Below are 10316 nucleotides of genomic sequence, written 5' to 3'. Positions count from 1 at the left end.
CAAGAGAACTGACACAGGACACTGTGCTCATGTTTGCGGTGCACGAAGTCCTGTCTGATGCTAATTCGTTAGCATCAAAGGAAGGTAAAATCACACCCCAGACCTGACAGCCAGATGAGGTGGGAAGGGAAGAACACCTGCCACGTGTGCAGGCCAGGAAATGGCAGGAGATGGTGTGCTGCAGGGAGAGGAGGCAGGTAGCATGGCAGGGCTCGAGAAGGCAGGGCACGCTAAGGCCATGCTGGCGAGGCCATGGATTAAACTGGGAATGGGGAGCACCCTTGGAGGCCTTTAACTTGGCAAATCTGGGCCCCAGAAAGAGCTCTCTGGCTCTGGGTGGAGAGGGACCAATAGGCTAAGTAGTGAAAGGATGGACAAAGGTGGAGGTTGGATAGATGTGGGCATTGCCCAGGTCCAGGCTGGAGGCAGAGACATAAGGTCTTCACAACAGAATGGCTTACTGACTTGGGTGAGATTATCCTGGAAAAGCAGGGACTGGCAGAGAGGAGAATCTTGGCTGGGTCCCAGAAAGGAGCCCTCAGAGGAGCCAGGGAATTGGAAGCAGGGAGAGGGGCTGACACGCTGGTCTGCTGTGTGGACGCTGAAAGATATGTCGTGGAGGGAATGAGAAAGGATCAGGGTCAGAGGGGCTTGACTCTGCGTACACTCTGTGGCCTTCTGGCCAAAGGGAAAAGAGGTAGCCAGGCACGTGAAGGCCAGAAGGAGACACAGGCAGGAGACTGACGGTGGATTTCCTCAGCTGTGCACAGGCCACCCAGCCTGAGCCTGTAGCCCCAGACCTCAGCTCTGTCCTGCCCAGTACTGCACCTGGGACAGGGACAGGGGTGGCAAAGACGGGTATGGGGGAAGGGGGTGCACAAAGACCACAGCAACTAGAGCTAAGGCATGCTGGGTGCAGGCTGAGACATGGGCAGCAAGGAGCCAGGAGAACCTTCAAAGAGGCCGCCCACCCTTTGATGAAGGTGTATGAAAGCACACCGTGGGCCTGGCCTGGCTCAGGATGTATCAGAATTAGTATTTGCTGAGAGGATGGGTCAGGCAGGTGATGAGTGACGGGAAGGCTGTGAGGTCCTGGCAGCTGAGAGGTACAATACAGCCAGATGGCCAAACTGGCTGGGCCAGGTCCTGGGGAAAAGGTGTACCCTCAGTCAAGTGACTTGGGCTTGTCTGAGGGGTATAAGGAGCCACAGAACACACAGGGGCAGTGAAGCACCTGCCAGGTGGGAGGCACTCCCTAGAGGTTTTGGAACTGGTGCTGCTTGAACCCTGTGTGCCCTCCAATGCCCTCAGAATTTCACTACAATGCAGGTTGTAATTCAGCAGGTAATTTGCATGAGCGTCCAGGGCCCAGACCCCCTGGGAGGAAAGGCTGCTGTCCTTCAGTGGGCAACTAATGCTGTCCAGGGAGTACTGTGTATTCCCTTGAGCCTTCACAGTCTGCCTGAGGCTCCCCACTGATCACAGCTGGCTGCCTGGCTGTGCTGAGCTGACCACAGGCCTGCCCCCGGCCCTCTGCCCAGGTGGAGGTGGGGGCACAGCCCCCTTACCTCATTCCTTAGCTTCCCAATCTGCCCCTGAGCTCCTGTCTTCCTCCTGTGGTGCCTGACTTCAGCCTCTGAGCCTGCCGGCCACAGCAGCTAAAGATAGTCTACCTCACAGGAAACCAGACACTATTGGCTAACCTTGCAAATAAAATGTCTTCAGAGGGAAGGAAAGGGAAATACTCCCCTCTGGCAGTGTCTGCGTGGGACAGGGTGACTGACTGGCAAGTGTGGAGGTCCTTTTCCCAGGTCCACCCCAGGTAGGCACACAGGCCTCGCTGGTCACCTGTTGCAGGGTGAGATGGGACACAGTGGTCAAAGCGGGTTATGATGCTGGTTCCCCTTGGGTGGACAATGGGGAACGTTTTCCTGAGGATGTTGCAGCCTAAAAGTAAAAGTGTCCAAGCGGGTAGAGGAGTGGGAGATGGTGATTAGATGGTTTATACACACCCAGCATAATGGAATAACATCAGAAGCATTAGTAATTACATGAAGGAAGTTCATAATTTGACAGTAACTGAGAAAAGGCATGATATAAAATTGCATCTGGATGAAATCAAAGATGAGAAATAGTACTGAAGTTGCTTATTTTTTTGAAAGCATTCTTAATCTTTTAGAGACTTAAATGTTTAAGTTAAATAATCCAGTAGGGATATGAAGTGGGAAATATGTGAAATATTCACCATGAATTAATAGTTGTAGGGGTTGGCTGATGGGGTGAAATGGGGGGTTGTATCTGCTTTTATATATGTTTAAAAATGTAATAATAGGGCGTTGCCTGTGGCTCAGTGAGTAAGGCGCCGGCCCCATATTCTGAGGGTGGCGGGTTTGAATCCAGCCCTGGCCAAACTGCAACAAAAAGTAGCCGGGCATTGTGGTAGATGCCTATAGTCCCAGCTACTCAGGAGGGAGGTAAGAGAATTGCCTAAGCCCAAGAGCTGGAGGTTGCTGTGAGCTGTGATACCACAGCACTCTACCAAGGGTGACAAAGTGAGACATTGTCTCTAAAAAAAAAAGTAATAATAAATAGTTTTGAAAATGGCATCTGCATTTTAATATAAATATAAATGCACTTAATACCAAATATGTATAAGATTAAAAGGAGACAAGCTAAGATTGCTATGGTTGATTCTAGGAAGTTGAATTGTATAGTTTTGTGGGACTTTTTTCCCCTTTTTCTTCCATGCTTTTTTGGTGCCATCTACAATTTTTATAATGGGCACATATTATGTTTATAATTAAAACTATTTTAATTAATAAATTGGCACAAATTCAATGTTCAATGTTGACACATGTTGTTAAAACCATTGTGAAGACACCCGGGCCCAGAAAGGGTTATGTCATTGGAAAACATGACTCTTAGGAAGAAATCTTGGGTGCAAGGCAGGAGGAGAAACACCGGAGGCCTGGTGAGGGGCTGAAGTTTATGTTTCGGTACTTGCCTTGTGTCTGGCGATCACAGCCTCACAGAGCCTTCAGTCCCCGCTTTGTGAGTTCACAGTTGAGTCCAGAGAAAGGCTTGAGAATTTTAGGATTCTTTCACACATCTCCTTCCCGCAAAAAATTTTTTTAAAAAAGTGTTTTTTTTCTTTTAAATTTTTCAAATACTAGAAATAGAAAACTTGAGATAGAAAAAAACAGGCAAAAGGAAAGAAGACTGAATGATGTGAAAGCAAACAAAAACCTTCCCTGCTGGGCTGGGCGCCTGCCAGCTCAGTGGCTAGGGTGCCAGCTGGCAGGTTCGAATCGAGCCCAGGCCTGCCAAACAACAGGGACAACTACAACCAAAAAATAGCCGGCCATTGTGGCGGGCACCTGTAGTCTCAGCCACTTGGGAGGCTGAGGCAAGAGAATCACTTAAGCCCAAGAGTTTGAGGTTGCTGTGAGCTGTGATGGTACAGCACTCTACCCAGGGCGATTTAGAGAGACTCTGTCTCAAAAAAAAAAAAAAAAATTATACCGAACTGTGAATGAGGACTAGTAAAAAAAAAAAAGAACCTTCCGTGCTCCAGGGCAGGTCATCTATGCCCCAAGGGTACTGTGGAGGGACCAAGATTTCCTGAGAGGAGGTAGGTAGGAGGGGGAACTGCACTGCTGAGCCTTGGGGACCACTGTGGGTTGGGAGGTGGGGGCAGTGATTGGGGGATGGGAGTCCCAGAAAAGAAAATTGGGCTCGGTAGGGTCAGCATGGATTCTTTCACCTTCTTCTCTGCTTGATTATTTTCACAAAGGGCTGTGGGCTAGGAGGTCATCTCAGCCTTGGTCTCAGTGTGATCCCTCTCAGCTCTCACACTGACCAGGTGCTTACCACACCCTAGGAAAGGAGCACCCACTATCATTAGCCACACACCAGGCTCCATAAAACCCACCTCCCAACCCTGCTCCACAGTTGTCCCCACTTCACAGGTGGCTGGCAGAGGCAGCTTGGCTTGGGAACGAAGTCCTGACTCTGCACTTGGGACTGTGCATGTCAGTTCCTAAGTCCCTTTCTTGCTTTCAGAGAGATTAGCCATGAGTCCTTGAAGCCAAGTAAAGATTGCACATGGACTTTCTGTGAGGATGAGGGCATGGTATGTAAAGTCCCAACCACACTGCCTGGACTATATTTGGTGCTCAAGAAACAGGCTCAGAAAGTTTGGGTACCTGAGGAACACTGACCACTATTGAATGAGCTAGTGAGGGACCCACAGCATGGGAGCACAAGAGAGCTGACCCAGCTCAGGACCCATTTCTATCCCCTTCCCCACCCACCCCACCTCACCCCAGAAGGCACCTTCCTTCACCTGAGTAGCTGTGGAAGAGCCCCAATGTCAGGTGTAGTCCTCCCAAACCACAGACCTCCTGCCCAGGATCCGGGGCACCAAAAATGTTCAGAACCAGCACCTGTCACAGATGAGCTGAACCCAGAGGGGAACTACTGCTGATTCCTAGCAGGTCATAGTCATAGGAGGCTGTGGAGTCAGAATGACAGAGTCCAGATCATAGCTGACTTTTCTGAGGACTTGTTCTGATTCCCAGCAGCACAGCCCAAGAATTCCAAACAGTTACACTCTCCTGCATCACTCACTGCTCAGGGACACCACGGGAAGGTTGAGGCTTCCAGCTGAATCTCAGTCAGATCCAGCCTGCCCTCGTTGGGGGCTCAGAGTCTGCTGGCTGCCATGCAGGTGGGATTCTCACAGCCATCTGCCCATCATTGGCATTTCAACCATCTCTTCTTCTTGTCTGGCCAAAGTGTAACTATTTTAGATTGTAAGCTTGGCAGAAGAAAACCTATATTACATCTCTTTTATTTTTAATTATTATGGGTATGTAATAATTGTATATCTTTCTAGGGCACATGTGATGTTTTGATACTGGCCTACAACGTGGATTAGTCAAATCAGGGTAACTGGTGTACCCATCACTTCAGGTATTATTATTTCCTTGTGTTAGAAACATTCCCATTCTGGGCGGCACCTGTGGCTCAGTGAGTAGGGTGCTGGCCCCATATACTGAGGGTAGCAGGATCGAACCCGGCCCCAGATAGCCAGGCATTGTAGTGGGCACCTGTAGTCCCAGCACCTGTAGTGGGCACCTGTAGCCCTCAGCTCGGGAGGCTGAGGCAAGAAAATCACCTAAGCCCAAGAGCTGGAGGTTGCTGTGAGCTGTGATGCTATGGCACTCTACTGAGGGCAACAAAGTGAGACTCTGTCTCTAAAAAATAAGAAAAGAAAGAAAAAAAGAAACATTCCAGTTTCACTCTTATAGTGATTTTAAAGTGTACCCTAACTTATTGATTATAGTCACTTTGTTATGCTATCAAATATTGTTCATTCTGTCCAACTACATTTCTGCACCCATTAACCATCCCCTTTCTATCCCTGCGCCCTGCTATCTTTTCTGGCCTCTGGTAACTATAATTCTACTCTCGGTCTCCATTAGCTCAATTGTTTTTAATAATTAGCTCTCACATATAAGTGAGAACATGTAAGATTTGTCTTCTGTGCTTGGCTTATTCCACTGAACATAATGTTCTCTAGTTCCATCTATGTTGTTTCAATTTCAAAAAGGATTTCATTCTTTTTGCAGCTATATAATATTCCATCGTGTGTATGTATGTATTTCAGTTTTCTGAGGAACCGCCACATTGTTCTCCATAGTGGTTACACTAATTTACATTCCCGGCAACAGTGTGTGAGGGTTCCCCTTCCTCCACATCCTCACCAGCATTCATTGTTGTCTGTCTCTTTGATAATTGTCTGTCTCTTTGATAAAAATCTGTTTTAACTGGGGTGAGATGATATCTCATTGTAGTTTTGCTTGGCATTTCTCTGATGACTAATGATGTTGAGCATTTTTTCATAATACTGTTGGCCATTTGTATGTCTTCTTTTGAGAAATGTGTATTCAGATCTTTTGCCCACTTTTCAATCTGATTTTTTCCTGTTTGGTTTTTGGCACTCCTTATATATTCTGGTTATTAGTCGCTTGTGAGATGGATAGTTTGTAACTGTTTTCTCCCATTCTGCGGGTTGTCTCTTCTCTTTGTTGGTTGTTTTTCTTTGCTGTGCAGAAGCTTTCTAGCTTGATGTGATCCTGTTTATCTAATTTTTCTTTAGTTGCCTGTGCTTTGGGAGGGATTAATCAATAAATCACTGTCCAAACCAATGTCCAGAAGCATTTCCCCAATATTTTCTACATCTCTTTAATTATCTTTCCAGATTGCCCTTGTTCTTTTTCTGAAACCTATGTTTATAGTCAAACACAACACACTGAAATGAAAGAACAGTGTCCAGATTAACGACACATGAAAACGGATCTCCCTCGTTAGCACTGTCTGAGGAAAGAACCTTGCTTGCACTCCAGAAGCCTCCGTCTTCCTGACCACAACCTCTTCCTTTCCCCTGAGTAACCACGTCTGACTTCTATGATGATTGCTTCCTTGTTTTTCCTTATAATTTGACCCAATCTAAATATGCACATCTAAGCAGTATGGTTTAACTTTGCCTATTTCTGATTTTCATATGCCTAGATTAATGTAGGAGGCCCACTTTTTACTTTTTTTTGGCTGGGGCTGGGTTTGAACCCACCACCTCTGGCATATGGGGCTGGTGCCCCACTCCTTTGAGCCACAGGCACTGCCCAACCCACTTTTTACTTTTTCTTTTCTTTTTTTTTCTTTTTTCTTTTTCTTTTTCTTTTCTTTTTTCTTTTCTTTTCTTTCTTTCTTTCTTTTTTTTTTTTTGAGATGGGTTACATTGTATTACTCAGGCTAATCCTGAACTCCTGGGCTCAAACAATTCTCCTGCCTCACCCTCTTGAGCAGCTGGGACTACAGGTGTCTACCACCATGGCTGAGTAATTTTTTAATTTTTTGTAGACATAAAGTCTTACTATGTTGCCCAGGCTGTTCTTGAGCTTCTGGGCACAAATGATCTTCCTGCCTCAGCCTTTCAAGGTGCTAGAATTATAGGAGTGACCCACCATGCCTGGCCTAGGTCCACTTTTTGGTCTGACTTCTTTGGCTCAGCATTGAATTTTTTTTTTTTTTTAGGAGAAAGAGTCTCACCTTGTCACCTTTGGTAGAGTGCTGTGGCGTCATAGCTCACAGCAACCTCAAGCTCTTGGGCTCAGGCGATTCTCCTGCCTCAGCCTCCCAAGTAGCTCAGCATTGAATTTTTAAAATGTATCCATGTTATAGATGTACACACACACAAATTTTTATGGCAACATTGTCCAAACTAGCCCCAAACTGAAAGCTTTCACATGTGCATCAGCAGTAGAAATGACAATAAATTGTGGACTATTCACACAATGGGATCCCCTGCGTCAATGAGAATGAACAGACTATAGCCACAGCAATAGCATGGGAGAGCTGCTTTCAGAAATCCTGAAATGAATTTACAAATAAACACAAAATTGGTCTCTATCCATAGGTTGCTTAATTCAATGCATCTCTACCAGACATGTGTATTTCCATAAACAATAATTATTTGCACTTCCATTAGTTTTCTACAGGTTATAGATAATAATGTATAGATAATAATATATAATGAAATAATATGTTATAGATAATAATAATAATGTAAATTATCTCAGACAGTGAAAGGAGCAGATAGCCCCAAAGAGTGTGCTAGAAAGAACTCAGAACAATTTGTGTGTGTGCCTATTTTCAGAGTCTTTATATTTCTTATAGTTCCTTAGTGAGGAACTTGAGGCCCCTCTGTTACCCCTCTCTTGCTTTCTCAACCTTGGCTCTCTCTGCATCCCTGCCTGAGCCCTCCATTCAGAATAAAACAGTCTTCACTTCAAAGGAGTGATGCTTAGGTCCTTGAGACTTTCCTAGGCCATACGGCCAACAAAAGGCCTATCAAGTTTCAAAAGGGTTTACATATATTTCAAGAAAGGAGAAACTACTTTCACAGTTTTCTGAAATAAACACTCTAAGAAAAGAGGAAGTGGGAAGAATTTCCCTTATTTCAACAATAAGAATTAGGTCTCTTACCATATTTTGCTATGGTAGTGCTCCCCTGTGTAACATGCACCCACGTTTTTGGCTCAAGCTTTCAGGAAAATGCCCCTCAAGAAAGTGGCCAGCTCTCAGTTAAGAGCAACACACCTGTGAAGGGCTCATGCTCCCCTGGTAAGTATGCAGATTACACTGCCCTCCTGCAGCCACCCACTCTGTGAAGGCTGCCCCTTCCTTCCCTCCCAGCCACACTGCAGACCATGGCTGAGATGTTTGTGCACATGGCTGGCAGGGTGGGAGCTTCTGAGGCCACTTGGCCCATGGGCAGCCATGTGGGTCCTTGGAGCCTACACAGGGCTCATGGTCCCCTGCATGTGGCTTGGCCTCTGGCCTTCAGCCCACCTAACCAGCCTCACCACCACCCTCTCCACTGATTACAGCACTTGGTGGAGGCTGCTCTAGGCTGCTCCCACTGGATACTAGATGCTCCTGGGCTGGAACCCTATGTGCCCGCCAGGTCCAGGCAGGAAGGTGCAGAGGCCCCAGGGAGCCCACTCACAAGCCTGTACCACCCATGAATAATGCTCATCCTAATTTGTTGCTCAAAAATTTGGATAAAGGCCAGGCACGGTGGCTCACACCTGTAATTCTAGCACTTTGCGAAGCCAAGGTAGGTAGATCACCTGAACTCACAGGTTCGAGACCAGCCTGAGCCAGAGTGAGACCCCCATCTCTAAAAATAGCCAAGCGTTGTGGTGGGTGCCTATAGTCCCAACTACTCGGGAGGCTGAGGCAAAAGAATCACTTGAGCCCAAGAGTTTGAGGTTGCTGTGAGCTATGATGCCGTGGTATTCTACTAAGGGTGACAAAGTGAAACTCTGTCTCAAAAAAAAAGGGGGGGGGCAAAAAGTATGCATCATACATGGCAAAACATGAGATATTTTTAAGTTTTTATTTGTCCTTACACTATCATATGATAAAGATGCTCAAAATAAATTGATTTCATAATTGAATAGTTAACAAGTCTGTCTCTTTCTAAATTATTAGAAAAGAGTCTTAAAGCATTTCCTTTCAAATTCTCACAGTTTACTTTGACAGAAGTAAGTAAATACCATAAAGGACTTTGAAGCGGAAAGGGAAGGGAGAGGTGTCAAACCCCAAATAATGGCAGAGTTCACAAAGGGGCAACTCATTAGCCCAACAGGATTCTCCTATTGCTACTTTTTGTTGTGGGTGGGCATTTGGCCCATATAAAACCCTGGTGGGTAGTCATGCCGTGCTGTCACATGGGCTCGTTACCACAGGAATAGACAGTCACCCACTGTACTTACACAGGGAAGGAGGACATTTTTTTCCCTATAGCTCCTTAGCGTCCTCCATCTGTCCTTCAGCCTTAGCTCTCTCTGTAGCCTAAGGGCTGGTGTTACAAAAATGGCTGTCATCATAAATGGGCAATGTATCAGAGCCTGTTAGAACTTGGATTCCCAAATAGCCAGGAGTGTGGGCATAGCAGCAGACTGATACCTTTCCTATCTAGTTCAAGGGGATAAACAAGACTTGTCAAGACTCAAAGTCAACCCATCCAGCTCTCTATCTCCCAACAGAACCTCACCTGAGCACTCACAGGCTATGACCTAAAAGCATCATGTTCCCTGGGCAGAGTGCTCGACAGACATTCTGTTGGCATTAGATCATACTTTTCCTGACCTAGGACACATCTTGCTCTTTTAAACTGCTTTCTTGGGTGTTTGATTCTTATTGAAAAGAAGTGATCTGGTCCAGAGCTTTCATTTCACACATCAGAAAACTGAGGCAGAGCTGGAGTGACTTGTCCAGCATCTCCCAGCCATCCATACATGAAATGCTTGGGCCCCTGTGAAGTATGTGACCCTTAGAAGCACCATGATATATTTGAAGACAGGGAATAGGCTAGCAGCCCAGGCTTCGGCCTTTTATTCTCTAGCTAGTAGTCCTTATAGGTGAGGACCAACTATGATATCTAGAGAGGGTGGCAAATAATAACCCACCTTCCTGGCTTGGCATCCATAGCTCAGTGGTTACCATGCCAGCCACATGCACCGAGGCTGGCGGTTCCTAGCCCAGCCCAGGCCAGCTAAACAACAAGGACAACTGCAACAGAAAAATAGCCAGGCGTTGTAGTGGGCTCCTGTAGTCCCAGCTACTTGGGAGGCTGAGGCAAGGGATTCATGTAAGCCCAAGAGTTTGAGGTTGCTGTGTGCTATGATGCCATAGCACTCTACCAAGGGTGACATAGTGGGACTCTGTCTGAAAAAAAAAAAAAA

The sequence above is a fragment of the Otolemur garnettii genome, unplaced genomic scaffold (assembly GCF_000181295.1).
Source record: "Otolemur garnettii isolate 467f Iridium unplaced genomic scaffold, OtoGar3 scaffold00082, whole genome shotgun sequence".
Lineage (NCBI taxonomy): Eukaryota > Metazoa > Chordata > Mammalia > Primates > Galagidae > Otolemur > Otolemur garnettii.
Note: the sequence above shows the minus strand (reverse complement) of the source record.